Source organism: Mesocricetus auratus, unplaced genomic scaffold, assembly GCF_017639785.1.
Source record: "Mesocricetus auratus isolate SY011 unplaced genomic scaffold, BCM_Maur_2.0 Super-Scaffold_15014, whole genome shotgun sequence".
In the NCBI taxonomy this organism is placed as follows: Eukaryota; Metazoa; Chordata; class Mammalia; order Rodentia; family Cricetidae; genus Mesocricetus; species Mesocricetus auratus.
The window spans coordinates 4,625,217-4,645,276 of NW_024429186.1; the positions used below are offsets into that span (position 1 = coordinate 4,625,217).

Below are 20,060 nucleotides of genomic sequence, written 5' to 3' on the forward strand. Positions count from 1 at the left end.
AATTTACATTTTTCTTCATTTATTTTACTATTTTAATATTAAAATCTGGCCAGATGATTTTTGTGCCCCCATTTTAATAGATTAATTGGCTACAATAGTCCTCCTTCACTTTAGCTCTCTCTCTTTTTCTCTCTCAAATTCATGAAAAATCAATTGTTCTACAGTTAGATTTTGACTTACATATTATGTCTGAGAAAGGGTCAGTAGAAAAACTAATATGCCACAATAAAAATAAAGCTAGATGTTTTGATACTGCGCACACCTGATTTTTTTATTAATTGTTAAGCATTTTAAACAGGCATTGTAGTGATCAATTCTGCCCTGCCTTTATATTTGTTTTTATGTATGGGTGTTTACCTGCATACGTATGTGTGTACAACATACAAACCTTTTGCCTATGTACTTCAAATCTTCTATAACATGAGATACATTCACTTGTGAGCAATGATATGCATAATGGAAACCAAACATAGGTCCTATGCAAAACCACACCTTCTTCTTCAATGCTAAGACAGTTCTCTACCGCCAACATTAACAGATTAAAAGCCTGGGAAGCAAAATAGAATTTAATAAATTTTTATAATAAAGTTTATGATGCATAACTTCCTCATGATGTGAATTCATATTGGTATGCAATGTTTATGGACAGGACTCAGCCTAATTGTAGGGCAGGATCACACTCCCTTACTATCGGTCTTTAATGAGCCCACCACTTCAACACTCAAGTAAAGCAGTAAGCCTCCAACTGTTAAACATTAAAAGAAACCCGAAATTTATAAATGCACCTAATACCAGTGCCTGTTATTCTGGAGTACCTAGAATTACATCCCAGTAACCAAATGGCAGCTAGTAATTTTCAGATTTCCAGTTCTTCTGGATAAAACAGTATTCTGTTCTCTTTGGTGACTGCATGCATACTAGAAAACAACCTTATGATGGAAATGAAAATCAAATCTTATTTTAAAAGAGAAATCTAATCATAATAACCTCGAATCAGGAATATTTATGGTACAAAAAAACAGTCTTTGCTAGTTCCTACTAAACACAAACGCATGAAGTCTCATGTTTTTCTTTAATAGAAATGTGACAGATGAAGACAATTTTGATGGTTAGTGTCATGTAAAATTCATACATACTACTAGACATCAATATAAAAGGCTGTCCTACCCTTATCATTTTCCTATCTGTGCCTCTTATGGGACACAACAATTTGAAGGTTCTTAGGTCAAATTCATGAACATAGATCTAAAATATGTGTGTGTGTATTTGTGTGCAATTACATGCACACATGAGTCCAGGTAACCTTGAAGCCCACAAGGGACCATCTGAACCTTTAGATATTTTGGTCCATGAAGTACTGAAGAGAATGCTGATGATGCATATTGTTTAATGTCCTCTTCATCAACAGCACATGCTGTTAACTGCTGAGGCATCAATCTAGCTTCTACAAAAGATTTTCTATCTGTTCATCAAAATGTCACTCTCTTCCATGTTCTACTTTTCTAACTCCTTGAATGCTTTGGGATCTTCTTCACTTCCCCCCACAAGATGGAATGCTGTTTTAAATATATCTGCACACTAACCAAGCTGTATCAAACATAACTTATATTTTGCCCTAAGCACACTACTGCCTTCGAAGTCATTCATTCATTCATAGCATTTATTTTGGACAGTTTTATATTTTAAAGCAGAAAATAATATTTTTACTCTGCACTATTTTTCAATATCTAGGTCTTATTAAATCAGTAAGTGAGTGAAAGATTATAGGAAATAATGTAGACAACAATAGTGCATATGATACTGGAGGGCTGCATCATTAAAAGAAACAGCGAAGGTCATTTTAAAAGAGATAGGTCTTGCATTGTAATTGGATATTTGGTGAATATGAGTGAAAAATATAATTCTGAGTTAGAATTAATGAAATATCAGTTATGTAATGTGATTGTACCCTGGTACTTTGAAGAGATTTTTCTCGCTGTTCTTACCAAAATTATGTAGCACTTGGGAACAAAGATGCATCCCAGCATCCCAGCACTGGAAGCCAAGATGGAGAAAATTTCCACAGCTACCATGACCTTACCCTTGGTGCTATGGTACACAGGGAGGAATGTGATCCAGACACAACAGAACAACAGCATGCTAAAAGTCAGGAACTTTGCTTCATTGAATGTGTTAGGCAGATTCCTGGACAAGAAAGCCGCAGTGAAGCTTGCCTGAGCCAGGCTGGCCAGGTATCCCAGGACACAGTAGAAGGCAGTGAATGAACCCTTTATGCACACAATGATGATGTGGCCATGCTCAGAGTGTGCATCAATATTAACAGAGGGAGGAGAAGCTCCCAACCAGACTGTACAAATAATAACTTGGATGAAAGTACAGATGACAATGATGTAGTTAGGTCCTCCTGAAACCAAGAAGCATCTCATTTTTCTTCCAGGGGCTGTGATTTTGAAAGCCAGAAGCACAGTCACTGTTTTGGCCAGCACAGTGGAAACAGCCACAGTGAATACAAGTCCAAATGTGATTTGCTGCAAGATGCATGTAGCTGAGTTTGGATGGCCAATGAAAAGCAGGGGGCAGAGGAAACAAAATAAGAGTGAGATGAGCAAGATGTAACTGAGCTTCCGGTTATTGGCCTTCACAATGGGAGTGTTGTGGTGCTTGATAAATACACCAAGAACCAGAGCTGTGAATGCAGAGAAGCCCAAGGCCATTAAGGCAAGAGTCATCCCCAAAGGGTCTTCATAACTCAGAAATATCATTTCTTTTTGAAGACACTGGTTCTGCTCTATGTTGGCAAACTGGTCATCAGGGCACTTCACACACTGATCCACATCTGAGGAGGAGAGTATTGTATCATTAGTTCACATTTGACATGGCATTTCAGGTATGTGTACAGAGGAACCATTGCAATGTCTGCATTTTATTTTTGAGGATGTCATAGAAGTAGCTTGCTACCTAGAGATACTTCCATTTCATAAGGCTCATTATCTATATAAGGAATAAAAGCAAATAATTTTTTGTCTGTTTAGTGGTATTAATTAAATAATCTGATCTGATATCAAGCAGAACAGATTTTTTGCTACATTCTGGGGGCTATGAAAAAATTACCTATATTGGGAAATTTACAAATGCTAATTTCATTTACCCAGTTTTTCTGACTTTTTTTAAAATCCCAGATCCAATTGATTCAGTGCCTCCTGATATCTTGTCTTTGTCATTTCTATCAATGCTGTCCCCATGAGCTATGAAGACTATGTTTCCTACTGGCACCAAACCCTTAATATATTTTCCATTTCAAATTTTCTGGCCAAAACACATTTAAATAAAAGCACCTTTAAATGAAATCAGCAGTTCGTATTATTGTGTTTGTATTAATGTGTGAATATTCATATATAATATCAAAAGATCTGTTGAATTTGAAAGTTAATGGGATTATATAGAGTAATTGCGTAAGAGTGTGTGATGAATAGTGTTTGGGAACTGCATAAACAAGAAATATTATAAACACAGCCTTAATTTCATCGTGATCTAGCAGTAACAACAGCAAACTACTTAGTTTTGTCCAGAAGACACTGTAGCCTATCTGTGAAAGTAGAATCCTCTGTACATACTTGGCTTTAGAATGCCCCTACATAGCGATTATGCTCCATTTTGGAATACACAATACCTTTCTTCTTCCCTAAATTCCATCTCTATGAGACCCAAAATCTGTGGATGTACTCAGTGGTGAACTTGATACTGACAAGTAACATTAGACAAATAACACAAGAGCCTTTAAGACAGAGTGCTAACATAGAATGTTGTGTTGATTAATAGTACCCTAATTATAAGTTGTGATAACCACTATAGCAAGTGTATAAAACCTTATAGCAGTTGCTCTTAATCACCTTATAATTGCAAGAAAGTAATAGAGGGCTTTGAATATTTTAAGGGTATTATCTAAAACAGTAGTTTTTGCATTTTATTCAGTTAATTTGTTTAAGGGCATGGGAATTACGTTCAACTGTAAGAAATTTATTGCTCTCGCAGAAGACCTGAATTCAGTTTTCACTATAAATTCAGGTGTCTCACAAATTTCTGAAACTAACTATATAGGTATTGGATGGCTCTCCCCAGCACTCTACTTTAGATGCACTTAACCACCAACCTTATATACATACACACAATGAAAGTAATAATAAAGATAGTTTGATAATTTTTCTTAAATATTCATTAATCTTATGTAGTTTTACACTGAAACAGTTAATGATACTTTGTTAAATTACTTTGGAATGTGTTTTATGTGACGCTGCATGGAATTCCTTCTATGACATGGGCCCTGAAGGTGAGCTCAAGCTATCTGTGTTAGTAGGAAATGATTTAACTGCATTATCATCCCACTATCCATAAATAGACATTATGAATTCTATTCATTTCATTATGTAGGATGACAGGCAAAAGCTGTAAAAAACCCTCAGACTACCATTTTGTTTATAACATCCTGAATAAATAACCATTTGACTAATTGTGATTTATAGTTGATAGCATTGTTTGAATAATTAAGGGTAATTTTGTGACATAATTACTGGGTTATGTTCATAAAATATTGAAAATAGTTTTACATTTCCCCACTTTCCTAATTTTTCATTCAAGTTGAAATTTTGATAAGATTTCTCTGGATATTGCATGGAGTCTTCTGTCTCTTCTCAGCTGCTCCTGAAAGTTGAACTTTAATAATTTTCTCTTAATTAATATGACAGAGGATTTGTATATGATTACCACCAGGCACATTACATAGTAAAGAGGACTCATTGTCCTAATCTGTTCTCTGTGAGCACCTTTGCATACCGGGTATGCATAAACTTATGTAGGCATAAACATATGAAAAATATTAAATCATTTGGAAAGATTTAAGTCCCAAAGTAATTCAAGACCAAATGTAATTTCAGAAGATCTTAATCACTGGAGATACCTTGTGTGAAATTCTCTCAGACTGCTCATTGATTATCAAAACTGTCTCTTTGAGAAAATGCCACCTGCTGTGAATTTACAATGAGGATTTTTATACTGAGACATAGTTAATGATCATATTCTTATAAAGTTTAATTTAGGCAAGTATATTGTGTTTGTGCAATTCCCTTTCAGACACCTTCAGCATCTCAGTGTAGCAAGTGGGAGGAATGATCAAAGTGAAGTATTTATAACTCCCTCAATACTCACTTGTCTCATTAGAGATTTCATTTTCTGGGCAGGGCTTGCATTTAAAACAGCAGACGGCCATTCCATCCTGCCAGAATTTTCTGAAGCCAGGACCACAATCAGCACTACACACAGAGGGTGGTGGTATCTGAGGAAAGTTAGACAGATGGTTATACCAAAAGTTTTGCCTAATCCTTTCATACCTATATTACATAGCATGTTTATGTATTGGTAAGGTAATTTCATATAAACCAACTGTGTGATCATATTACAAAATCCAGTTTTCCAAAAGACATAAAGAAGATAAATAAAAAATTCTGGTATACAGACTAGTCTATAACCCTATCTGTGAAGCATTTTATTAAGTGGTAATGGGTAGTGTTGTCCCTAAACAGGACATTATGATAAGTGCATGGAGTGCAAGCCAATTAGCAGTATTGTTTCAGGGACTATGCTTTAGCTATTATCTCCAGATTCCTGCCTCGTATAACTTTGACTGTAAACAATGAGCCAAATCTCCCATTCACCCTGAATTTACTCATGAGAAGTGTTTAATCACAACAACTAAAAAGCAAAGTAGGATGAATGGGCATCTGAAACAGGGGAAATATCTCCGAAAATCTCAGACAACACACATTAACTCCAATGAAAGAGTACAGCAAATAATGAAATACACAGTCTGAAGAGCAAAGAGCTCAATAGGCAGAACCCAGTGTATTTTGTTATGAGGAAGTGCTGACTTGAGGTGTAGTGTTATGGAAGGTAAAGTGTTTCCCAATGTGAAAGGTCCAATGAAAACCAAGAATGCATAGGTAGCCTGAATAAAAGTTACACTGTTTAAAGTCAATTTAAATATTTCTTAATTTAAAAATGTATACACTATCTTTCATTAACAAGAACCTCATGATAGACATCTGTATGTTGCACTAGAGGGGTCCTGATTCTTGCTTGTTCACTTTGCATCTTTAGTTTTGTGTTAACTTGTAAGTCAAACAAAAGCATCTCCTAATCACAGAATCATCTCAGGTTCACAAGAATAGAGAATTGCAATGCTTCTTTTCTGTTGTTTCTGTTGAAGCAAAGTCTCAGTGGGTAGTTATGTATTTCATAAACTTTCTTTACCATAACGTATTTAATTCCTTCCTTTTTGTATGTCTCTTCATTTATTGTTTACGTTGATAATATTTTATGGGCTAGTTTGAATTAGAGTGAAGACAATGAATGCCATTATCCATATTCTGCCAGTTTCACTTAATTAAGAGGATACTTAAGGATTTCTGTCTGGCTAGAACTCCTCAAGTAGTTCAGGTTTACTACAAAAAGAAAGAGTACCTCTGATTTCTTTCTCATCTGTATATAATAGGGCCACTGATTTTTTTGAGTTTACCTTGTATCCTGCCACATGGCTGAAGGTGTTTATCAGCTCTAGGGGTAACCTTGCGGAGTTTTTTGGGTCACTTATGTAAACTATCATATCATCTGCAAATAGTGAAAGTTTGACTTCTTCTTTTCCTATTTGTATCCCCTTTATCTCCTTTTGTTGTCTTATTGCTGTAGCTAGAACTTCAAGTACAATATTGAAGAGATATGGAGAGAGTGGACAGCCTTGTCTTGTTCCCAATTTTAGAGGAATTGCTTTGAGTTTCTCTCCATTTAGTTTGATGTTAGCTGTTGGTTTACTGTATATTGCTTTTATTATATCCAGGTACGTTCCTGTTATCCCTGATCTCTCTAGGACCTTTATCATGAAGGGGTGCTGGATTTTGTCAAAGGCTTTTTCAGCATCTAGTGAGATGATCATGTGGTTTTTCTTTCGCAGGTTGTTAATATGGTGGATTACATTGATAGATTTTCTAATGTTGAACCATCCCTGCATTCCTGGGATGAAGCCTACTTGATCACGGTGGGTGATTTTTCTGATGTGTTCTTGAATCCGGTTTGCGAGTATTTTATTGAGTATTTTTGCATCAATGTTCATGAGGGAAATTGGTCTATAGTTCTCTTTCTTAGTTGTGTCTTTGTGTGGCTTGGGTATCAAGGTAATTGTAGCCTCGTAGAAAGAGTTTGGCAGTGAGCCTCCTGCTTCTATTGTGTGGTATACTTTGAGGAGTATTGGAATTAGCTCTTCTTTGAATTTCTGGTAGAATTCTGCACTGAAGCCATCTAGTCCTGGGCTTTTTTTTGGTTGGGAGACTTTCAGAGAAACATCACCCTTTACAATAGCCAAAACAGCATCAAATATCTGGGGATAATGTTAACCAAGGAAGTTAAAGACCTGTATATCAAGAACTTTGTGTCTTTAAAGAAAGAAATCAAAGAAGATACCAGAAAATGGAAAGATCTCGCATGCTCTTGGAAAATTACCACATTTTCTTTAAGGATGTTTAGCAATTTTTCAAGTGCTTCTCAGGCATTTTAGACTCCTCTATTGAAAATTCTCTATTTAGTTCTGTAGCCCACTTTTTCATTTGGGGAAATTTAACCGAGATTTTTACTTGATTTTTTGCTTTACCTTTGTAGGATTTAGTTTGAAATTCTTTGTTATTTTTTACCTTTACAGAAATCCCTTGTCACATGATTATTGTCGAATTGTGTGCAAGTTATCATGATTTCATTGTTTTTCCAAGAAGTGATTTGTGTCCTCTTGGAGTTTTTTGTAACACTTTTATAATAGTTTTTTTGATTTCCTTGTTCAGTATATCATGGAACATACTCTACTTTGTTTATTAATGTAAGATTTTGAGTCATGATGCTTTGATATCTTCCTGTATATTTCTTTGTTGTTTTTCTGCTTTTTAAATTGCATTTCTGACATCAGAACATGGGTTGAATTGTTTTTAATCCCCAGTATTATTCTTGTGCATGCTTTTTTCCATGCTCAAGTGAGGTGTGGGTAGAATGGACATGCACTTTTACTGCTGCCCTCTGTGTGAATATGCAGATCAGTAGCTACACATTCAGCTTATACGTTCTTCTCCCTGAGTATGACCCTGCTCACATTTGGGGAAAGTACAAAAACTCTAACTTTCCTACCATCTAGCAAATCTGAGATATCACATAAGGTTATTTTTGAAGAATTTGCTGAAATCACAGTCTTTCAAGACTATTTTATACTCAGCTGTTTGATTTGCATAGCTTAACACCACACACATCATCCCAATAAAGTACCCGTGATAGATAATAGGATATTTCATTTACAAATTTCCTTAAAACTGATTTTTCCAAGCAATGCTACAAATAAAGAGAAGAAAATTAGACAATCTATTATTAGTGTGAATGAACTATAAAACAATTAATGGGAGTAAGAAAAATATCTCTAGTGATAAAATATTTTATAGTATATTATTCAGAGCTGGAGTTATAACTCAGCATTACATAGTAATTACTGCCCAAGAATAGGACTCAGGTTTGATTTCTAATAGTCACTGCGTGTAAATATACTTTCTCCATTTTTTAAGAATAAAATAAATCTTCTGTTGTCCATATGAGCCACATTCACAGCAGATGCAAGTGTACATGAAGACAAAACACCCATACAAACACAAAAAAAGAAATATAAAACAAGGTAATAATTCATAGACTATATAATATGCATCCTAAAAATGGTAATTTATGGTTAGAGGTGCTGACAATTAGGGAATTATTTGTCAATATATTTAAAAATTAAATGATGTAATGCAGGTTTTTTATTTTGATTTTACTCCATCCTTACAGCAGCCTAACGTTTCAACATCTGTGCCCAAGATTCAGCCCAAAGGATGAAATCACTTTGTGATAATCTTTATGTTACCAAGAGAATATTGTGCACTTAACTGGAAATTATAATAAATCATTTTGACAGCTGGTTTATACTCATATTTATAACTAGAATCAGGTTTGGATATGATAAAAATGCACTGTATTCATGCTGAAAATCCTCAAAAGTTTAATAAAGTGTCACATAGAAAAGGAGAAGAATAAAGGAAGAGGCTTGATAATGGTCCATAATATGACAATTTATTACATAAAGTTTTAAGGAAGCCAGAATGTTCCCACTTGACAGTGTTATTGCTGTGTAATGGAAATATGTACAATTTGATTAGACGCACCTGTGTACTTCCTGTGAACCACTCTATCATTTCTTCATATACATGGACCTGTTGTCCAGGTGGAAAATGTGGACTATACTTCCCTATTTTCACTTTAAATCTAAGACCATGTGGGAAATTCCAAATCAGGAAAATGTCATACTCCTCCTCAAGGTCTTCTTCATGGTTCATATTAACTCTGCCCCCAACAGGATTTCTGAATTGAGTCTTCTTCAGAAATGAGTTCAGCTGTAAGACATGCAGCATCCTGTATTTTGTTTGTCCTTTATTGAAGAAAAAAATCTTATTTTATCGTAAAGTTAACACGATAATATTCCTGAAACCTTCTTTCCCTCTGAGGACCCTGACAAAATATATGCAGACACAAAGAAAGGTATGCAACACACAGGCACACACAGACACGCACATGAGGCACATACACAGAGAGAGACTCACATCCATCCAGAGATACACAAAAAATGAAGCCGCACAATTATGTGACAAACATAAACATACATAAATGCCCTGCAATTCCTATACATTTGCTGGCAAACATACACAGGCATATCATTGAAACATACAATAAAAAACACTGAAAAAACACACACAGAAATGTACACATACCCAAATACATACAGGGAAAAGCACACAGATACAAACACCAACAGAGAGAAGTATTGAGAAACAGAAAAACATATCCACACATCAAAACACAGACACACACATTTACACACAGACACAACAGAGTAGGTATGTATATGTGAATGAACATAGATGGAAATATACAAATATACACAAAGTCTCATGCAGAAACATTCACTGCCAAATACACACAGGAAAAATACCCACACAGAAAGACACAAACAAATGTATTATCAATTCTTCCAGAAGACAGACAGATACTCGTAGGAAACTATATGAAGACATATACACACACAGAGATGAACACAAAAGTTCAAACACATACAGATAGAGTGAGAAACCTCCAATCACACACATGAATGAACATGTACTTCGTGAACTGAGTCACAGCACTCTTCCCTGTTTAATAACTATCAAAATGCCAACTGTTGTCCCAAGAGCTGTGAGTGGGGGAAGAACATGTGAGAACACTTGTAAAATATCATCCCCTACATTATTTACAACATTATTGATGACTAATATACAAAAATCTCATCTAATGACAGAGATTTTCCATGAGAAAAGAATGATAATGTTTACAGTATTAGAGCAGGAAAGATGATATTCACATGCTCAGTAACAAAATAACTAATTGTCTTGTGTTATATTGCCTTTGCACTAGAGACTTCTACCAAATTCTATATTTACTCTATGAGCAGAAACAAAAATGCTCAGACAACTTTATTTGGGGTGGAATAATTCCTAATCCACTGAGTTTGGGCATCTGAAAGACTCCTAAACATTTGACATTTGTGACACCAAATATTATCCAATTGAAGAAATACTACCTTCCAGCAGCTAGAATCACTTCTTTTCCCTTTGTCCATTGGCTGAGTATCTACTTGTTGTAGGTCCGCAGCATGCAGTGCATGGGCTAAAGCATACACAGCATTGTATATGTCGTAATTGCCATCACTAAGGGTCATGTCAGAAGTCCGTATCAATAGCCATTCCATAGAGGTATTCCATAAGTATTTCTTCAGTGTCTTACATTTGGATGTGCAAACTTCACAGTTGAAGTTCATCCATTCCATCCTTGCAAGGTAATCATCTGTTTTTTTGATAGGGTTCATTGCCAGGACAAATTTTTTAAAACCAGAAATATCTCCATGATGGCGAGCAAAAGCTAGAGTCATTTGGGCTGTATCAACCACAAAGTCTCTTTCACTCGCAGTCACATCCCACTGTGAGGTGATGATCCATATTCTCTGTAAAGATTGGGATTCCCACATTCGAAAGCTCACAGCAAGAGTACTGTCTGAGTCACCATGAATGATAACTACATTTGCAGATGATGTCTTGATTTGGTTATAATATACTTCAGCTCTTGACATATATAACTGCATGCTGATTGGAATCGTATTTACAAAGGCAAGACAAATTGTATTTTTTTCCATGTCTCTTCTCAAATATGAGAGAAATTGTGTGCCCTGATCATTGTCAGAGATGACCAGCCCCACCCAGTTCCATCTGAAGTGAAGTATGACAGAGACCATGGCCAAGGCCAGAGATGTGTCCTTGGGGGCCATTTGATACAGATACGGAAATTTTTCATGATCACTTAGAATTGGATGGAAGGATCCAAATGTAACTTGAATGATCTAGGATGCAGGGAGCAAAATAAGGTACCATGCTCTCCTAAGAACTTGACAACATGTTTTTTTTTCTTCAAAGATTTCTAGAAAACCCCCTAGGCTAATCCCCTTAGCTATGAATCTTCCTTCATCTGTATTTGAATCAAGGAAATGTGGACAGCCCATCATTCCCCGAATAGTACTCATGAGCTACATAGATTGACATAAAATTGAATCTAGTCTCCTCTGATAAAGTTTTTAGTATCTGAGAATGGTGTCTATGAGGAAACCATTTCAGTTAAACCCAAGATATAAAATTCTTACCTGTAGGGATTTCCAGAGGTAAATGACAGTCAGAATAATTGCAGAGGTTTCCCAGCTTGGTCCTGTAAGTATCACATGACATATGTCTTCTTCACAGTAATAGTTAGGGAATGTGTTAGGGTCCTGTGCATTAATATTATTGATACTGTACATTCGAGACACACTGATACAATTATCTTCATAGAAACTAAATATTAAAGATTTATTTGGTAATAGATCATGGTTCCTGTTGACCTCATCCAGGGTAAAAGCCAAGACCAATGCAAACTTTTTTCTCTCAGTTGGTATTCTGTAAAAGGGTACAGGTTTAATATGGTCAAAGAACAATACATGAGGTTTTGTAGTCACTACAAGGACTGTTTGTAATGAAAAGTGTTCCCAACCTGCCTCAAATATTGTAAAAAAGTCTTCTCTTGTGAGGTTGGAAAGACCTAAGAACTTGAAAACTTGCAAACACTTTGATGTCCATGGGGCTTTATCTCCCATAAATGAGATTTTACCTTGGCATTTTACACAGAAAGCCTTTTCCATCTCTGGTTTGTGAGTTCTTCCTCAGAAGTTAGAGACAGGACACAGTCATTGACCAAAGAGTAAACCTAGCCATCTTTACATTGAAATTATTCAGTAACATAAAAATGCACATGATGAGTTAGCTAAAGAGATTATTTTACTTTGTTATGAAAATTATTGAAATGGGTAAGATTAACCAAGAATCACAAATGAAAACACAATAATCTTCATTGGTCAATATTTGGATATGGACTTAAAGTTCATGATAGTTAGAGCACAATATACTTTACATATCCTCTCTTTTCCATCAAAATCTTGCTCTTGCATAGATTTCAGGTTTAATTGTGTTAGGCAAACATTATTTTTAATATTTATTTTTAAATAAATTCAAGGACAAGAGACACATTTGGTAAAAGATTTGAATGTTTACATCCATCTCTGTGTTTGTCAGGATTAATTCTAAATTTGGCCACAAAAGACCACAAATCACTTTCTTTTATATTATAATTTCCTATAGCTTAGTATGGTATCAAATGCACAATTATAAACCTGCTCGATGTCCTGAGTGCTCATATTAAATGTTTGTATAGACACTAAAATATTATTCAACTATTTCACTTTCACATTGAAATGATATATATATACATATATATATATATGTGTGTGTGTGTGTGTGTGTGTGTGTTCAAACTGGGAATATCTGACCATCATATATTTTCTACTAGGTAATATGATTATCTATGCATTTATATTAACACAACACTTGAATACTACTGAGATTTGTATTGCCAGTATTCCATATATGTAAACTAGAACACTATAAAGTATGAATGTCTTGTAGTAAAAATGAACAGCAAGTCTGTTGGAAGAGAACAATATCATGTTGTGTTTATTGTTAATGGGAAGAATGATTACTCATGTTTCTTACTAGTCATTTAATATTATATGATGAATAAAATCAAACATGCTACTTTCTTTGAATGATTTACAGAGGGAAAATTTAATCTGTTTTTCATTAAGGAATTGTAACTTTCTCATATCTCTGTATATAAAAATAGGTACTTTACAAAAGTTCCTTGTCATCAAAGAAAATGTATCATTGTAATTTTCAGTAAAAACAAATGGATTTGAGAATATATATCATTCAAATTAAAGACTAACTTCATTACACAAAAAGTAAGAAACATCAGTGACTGGAGCTCTGATATTTGCCTGTTGAACAAAAGTGCTGTCTTTTAAACCAACTATCTGCATTCTACAAAATCATCATGCATATAGTGCCTACATTGGTAAAATGTGCATCTATATTTAGAGAAATATAAGAAGTAAGTGATATAAGTGTCAGAAAATTAACAACTTATTAATACAGAAAAAAACATGATACTTAAATAAGGTCAAATAAGAGTTAGTAGGTAACTACTCTCCCTCTTCTCAAGTTTGTGAAATATTGCATGCCACAGCTGTCAATCAGGCAATTGACAAGGGAAGTAACAAAGCCACCATTATTATTTGTAGCCTCAGTTTTTAAAGACTACAAACATGTCATTTACAATCCATACATTCCTTCCTTACTATAAAGGGAGAGCATATAAGTGTACTTGTAATACTTAAAAGTCAGTGGTTGCCCATGTGTATATATAAAGTATGGAAAAACAGGAAGAAAAATGGAGTCAGAGTGACCACCAGCAAGGAATTTGTGGGAGTTCTTAATGTCTATGTGAAATATCTTTGTAGCTATGTATGGCACAAATACTTGTGAACCTTATACAAGCTCATACTGATGAAATGATCATCAGCAGATTCTAAGTCAATTTCCTTTCATGTTCTTAAGATGAATTTCATTGAAATTTCACTTTCTTTTGATAATACAATAGTGGCCACTGAGCAATGGACAATGTCAAGAGGATGGCTTTTTTGATGGATCATGGTAGAGACTGCTTCCTTCTTTCCATTTCCAGCCTTGAAATTGGTAGGCTAACTGGAAGAAAAACAGAACACACATTGCACAAACAAAATAGTAAAAAAACAAGAATCTTTAAAAGAACTTGGGATCACTGGTTGGTATGCAGTTTCAGAAGACAAGACAGAAGATGCCAGGCTCATCTCGAAATAGTCATAATGGTATTTATGTGGAAGCTACAAAAATACTTACTGTATATTCAAAATTTGTTTGAAATACTCTTTATCCACTGGCCACTGCACAGTTGTTGGGGAGAAGACACAACCTGTCTTTAAGTCTCCATCCCTGTCTTTACTCTGCTTCATTTTCCAAAAACACCTGGGGTGTGTAAAACTGGACATGAGAATTGGAATGTTCAGGAGTAGAAAGAGGAAAATCAAAATGAGCATCTCTGTCCTGTGCTACACCCGGGAATCATGAATTCTGAAGGGTCATGCAGAGAAGCTCATAAAATGGGCACACACTTTTCCTACCTGCTTTTATTCCTTGGGAAAATGAGACACTATCTTTGAATCTGTGATTGCTTTTTCTGCCAGGTGTTTCTTCAACCCTGAAGGAATATTGGAGAGTCTCTTCTCTGGGACTCTGCATCTGGGGTTCATAGTGCATGTGAAAAATATGTTCTGATGCATATATAAGGGAATAATTCAGTCTCTCATCCTGTGACATCACTCATGTTTGTTGTCATAAGACCCCTGAGAGGAACACATTTTCAGAAAATTTTGTCCCACGACTACCTGAATTTATCTGAACATATTAAAAATGCGGTGAGTATATTTTCTTAAAAGACTCACAGGGAATCCATAAATTAATGGCTTAAGAAGCAGACACAAGTCAGAATTCATGATTTCACATGGGACATTCCATTAACCATTCCATGCTAGGAATAGGAAGGCTAAATTGTGGAGCATCTGACACACACAGAATATGCTGTTTGACCTATGTTACACCATTGACAGGTACAGAATATTCAACCAATCCTGTGCTTCCATTGTGTAAAGAACCCATTATCAGGTCAGATCACAAAATTCCTGAATATCCCTGCATCCCAAAATGTCCAACTCATTACAGAATCACAATTCATTTACATGTTCAATGTTGATTTTTAAATATTGAAAAATATCCAGAGGGAAAAAAAGAAATCTTTGTGCCTTACTTCAAATACTGTGTCAGATCTATCACTGCTCTGCCCAACCAATCATTATCAATGAGAAGATAAACTGAGAATTTGAGTTTCAAACAATGATCTCCCTCTCTGATCCTCAGTTTTCATGGCTACCTTGTGATGACTAAATTCTTCTACTTTTTCTTTGATTTCCTACATTTTTTTGCTAATTTTCATTACAGAAGTGAATTGAAGAAGACTTGTGTTGAATGACATATACATATATATAGACCTAGTAATATTATTCATATAACTTTATCTTTAGTTTCAGACATGTATGAATTACATAGACGTTCTTTATTTAATCTTGTATATATTTGGTTAATGCAGTTAAAAATCACTCTGTACATATTTAAGTGAGATAATTTGTTGAAAATATTGCTCAAAATTCTAAGGATGATAGTAAATAGCAATAATCATTATTTGTGCTTGAAATGAAATAAAAATTTAGATAATATCTATTCTTGGTTTGTTCATTTGATGGTAAGCATCAAAGTTGATTCCATATCATTCATATTCGGAATAATGCTGAAACAAACATGGATAGACAAGTGTCTATGTGCCATTTTGACTTATGTACATTCAGAAATTCCCCTTAGAAATGTAGATTGACCATAATATATTTGTGCTTTTACTTACAAAATCATCTGTATTCTGCTTACTACACTGGCTGCCTCAGTTTCTACTCACATTAGATAGATACAGGGGATTCCTTAAAATTCCCACATGCTTATTATTTTTAGTCATCTTTTGATGATAACCGTTCTCACTTTGATGATGGACTCTCACTGAGTCTCTGATTTTTATTTTTCCTATCTAAGGCAACTGAATGCAATTCCATACTCACAGAATTTTTTATAATATCAAAACAGGAATGTTAACATATAATACTGGTTGTAAAGGTATGCATTTGTGAAGCTGGAATCATGATCTCAGTAGACAAGAACATTGAATGCTCTTCCAGAGAACTTCAGTTCCATTCCCAGAAACTCAATCAATTCTATTTCTCCTCTCATACCAACATAATACTCTTATTGCAATATGCACACCGCCAGTGTCCACTCATAAAATATATTCTCTTACCCAACCCCAGATTTACAAAAAGCAGCCTGAAAGTGAGAGTTACCATTCGGTAGGGTTCAAATAAAGGGCATTTTTATTAAGGAAATTGATCATAAAAAGATGAAAGTGGAAGGAGGAGTAAAGTCTCCAGGTAAAGAAGCAGCATGGGAAAAGTAATCTAGAGAGACAATGAGAGATAAACAGAGTGAGAGGCAGATAGACAGAAAGAAATAGAGAAAGGAAGGAAGAAAAAAGGGAGAGAAAGGAGGATGGGAAGTGTTCAAGGCCCTTTTAAAGAGAACATAGTGAATATGCACAGGAGGTGCTCTTACTGATTGCAGCTGAGTGTGTAATCTGTGAGAACGCCATGGACAGGCCAGTACAGAAGCCTAAATGTTAACATCATAGACAACTATATATACCCCTATCCCCTCCTTCCACAACTAACCTCTACAAGGCTATGGATAATAGCTTGCTTATCTAGGATGGTGCCTGCTTGGTTATGGTGGATGGTCTTGATGATGTGTTTTTGTATTGAATTTTTGAGTATTTTTACATCTATGTTCATAATGGAAATTTGTCTGTGATTCATTTTGGGGGGTCTTTATGTGCTTTGGGCTTCAAGGTAAATATAACCTCCTAAAGTGAAATTATCAATATCCTTTGGGTTATTTTTGTGGAAAAATTGAGATATTAATGGAATTAATTCTTCTTTGAAATTGTGATTGAGTTCTATGCTGAAATCACATGTGTTGGGTTTTGGGTTGTAGATTACTGATAAGGTATGGGTCAATTTAATTTGTTTATCTGGTCTTGATTTTACTTTGCTAAGTGCTATGTGTTGAGGAAATTAGACATTTGATTTAGATTTTCCAATTTGGTGGAGTACAGGCTAAAGTGTGTTCTAAAACTTCTCTTCATTTTGTTAAGTGTCTAGTATTTGAGCTCATTTTCTGTTTCTTATTTTGATAGCTTAAATTTTCTTATACCACATTTAATTTGTTTGAATAAGGATATGTCTATTTTGTTGATGAAATTAAAGAACCAGATCTTTGTTTCCATGATTCCTGTACTTTTCTCTTTGTTTATATTTCGTTGGTTTTAATTCCAAATTTGATTATTTTGCATTTTCGACTGCTGTTTCTAATGATTGCTTCTTTTTGTTATAAAAATTTCATGTGTTTTGTTGAGTTACTACGAAGAGACTTCTACAACTTACAGGGGGACTTAGTACTATGAACTTTCATTTTAGAACTAAGTTCATCACATGTCATAAGATTTGTATGCTTTATATTCATTTTCATTGAATTTTGGAATGTCTTCTGGGACATTCAATAATAATGCGAATGACAGAAGTCATAAAGCTACCAGATCTCATTTACAAAGATCCAGCAAAGATTAGCTGCATAATTGCTGCCATGGATCCTTTGGTTTTTATCTCTACCTCTTACATATTAGGGAGTTTTAAAATTTGTACACTTTGGGAAATGTGAATTGATGGGAAATTCTATATACATTATCTATGACTTCTCCCAAGTGTTTGTTTCTAAGATTGTCAAGAATATCCTCAGTATAATATAACCCCCTCTCACTTTTATGTAACTATCCTTATCTACTAGAAGGTCTTCATTATGTATTTGTAGAGTATGAAAAAAGAATCCTGAGGTTTCTCTATGAGGAAAGAGACATTTCTGTACTTGTGTAGGAACAAGAAAATAAAAAACATAGTAAACTCAAACTGCTCAACAAGATCCAGTGGGCTAGAAGACATGGATATATTTCAAATGATTAGCAAACCATGGAGTGCCAAATAATAAAGAACGAGTTGTCATGGAAAGCTAATCATGGTCCCTGTTGCCGTGCCAACTTCTGCTTGCACACTTTGAGATCTCTTGGCCTTGTGAATGCAGGCAGGTCAACTCGTTCCAGGAAGAACAAACAATGAATATAATTATGACAATGCTGTTCTATTCCAGAACCCACCTACCAGAAGAGAGAGTGGCTCAGGCCTGCCTGCAAACATTGGGAGAGACTCATCAGAGTTTTGGTCTGACTTGAACACACTGGAAGAGAGCCTTGTACCATTACCCACCAGGAGAGAAAGAGACCTTACTCGCACCCACTGGAAAAACACTCAGCAACAGAAAACTCATTAGGATGCCAACAGAGTCTAAGGACTGTACACCACAAAGACCTAAACATTACAAAACTGATGAAGCAGAAAAGAACACCCTTAAAAATAACTTCATGAAGATGATGGAGCCCCTAAAAGAGGAAATGAGAAAATCATTTTACAGAAATGGAAGAAAAAACAAACAAAAACTTCAAAAAATGGAGGTAAAGACAAACCAAAAATTGCAGGAAACAATTCAAATAGTGTAAAGCTTGAAAGCTGAAATAGAGAAAAAAAATCACAGTCTGATGGAATGGTAGAACTAGAAAAGATGCTAAATGACCTGAAACTACAGAAGCATCCATAGCCAACAGAATACAAGAGATGGAAGAAGGAATCTCAGGTTGTCAAGATACACTAGGACAAATAGATTCATTGACAAGAGAAAATCTTAAGTCCAACAAATTCCTAGAAATATTGGACACTGTGCGAAGGCCAAATCTAAGAATAATATATATAGAAGAAGGTTAAAAAAATTCAAAGGTACAGAAAATATATTCAACAAAATTATAGAAAACTTACCCAACCTAAAGAAAGACATGCCAATAAAAGCACAAGAATATTACAAATCATACAAAATAAAGAAATATTAATAGCACAACAAGAAAAAGACCAAGTATCATATAAAAGCAAACATATCAGAAATACATGGAAACTCTGAAAGCCAAAAGATCCTGGATAGATATTCTTTGCAAATTAAGAGACTATGGATGGCATCCTAGACTACTGTATCCAGCAAATTCCTCAATCACTACAGATGGAGAAAAAGATATTCTGTGACAAAACGAGATAACATAATACATAATCACCAACCCAGCCTTACAGAAATCACTGGAAGGAAAACTCCAACCTAAGGAAATTAACTACAGTCATAAAATCATAGCCAACAGATAATCCTACTTTACCAAAAGTCAAAAGAACAGTGGGGTAAATCCACACATGACACCTCCACAATCAACAAATCAAAAAAATATTATGTGATGGTCCTTAATTTATCCCAAGATCAATGATCTTCACTTTCCCATAGAAAGTCACATGCTAACAGAATGGAAATGAAGACAGAATCCATCATTCTGTTGCATATAAGAAACACACCGCAACTTCAACGACAGGTGTTACCTAGGATTAAGGGTTGGGTTACGTTTTTCCTCTCTGAGGCCCCAACGAAAAAACTGGTGAAGCTATGCTATTGTCTAATAAATGAGACTTCAAAATAAAATCAGTCAAAATTGAAGAAGTTCATTTCATATTCTTCATCAGGATGAAGTCTCAATTCTGAATATATATATATGCTTCAAATATAAAGGCACCCATGTTCGTAAAAGAAATATTAAAAAGCTCAAATCCCACACTAAACCTCACA

General features: G+C 34.9%; 1 pseudogene; it reads right to left on the reverse strand.

Moving 5' to 3' along the window:
• Positions 1 to 1,840: 1,840 nt before the first annotated feature.
• On the reverse strand, positions 1,841 to 14,686 carry LOC121139534 (annotated as a pseudogene).
• Between the last annotated feature and the right edge of the window lie 5,374 nt (positions 14,687 to 20,060).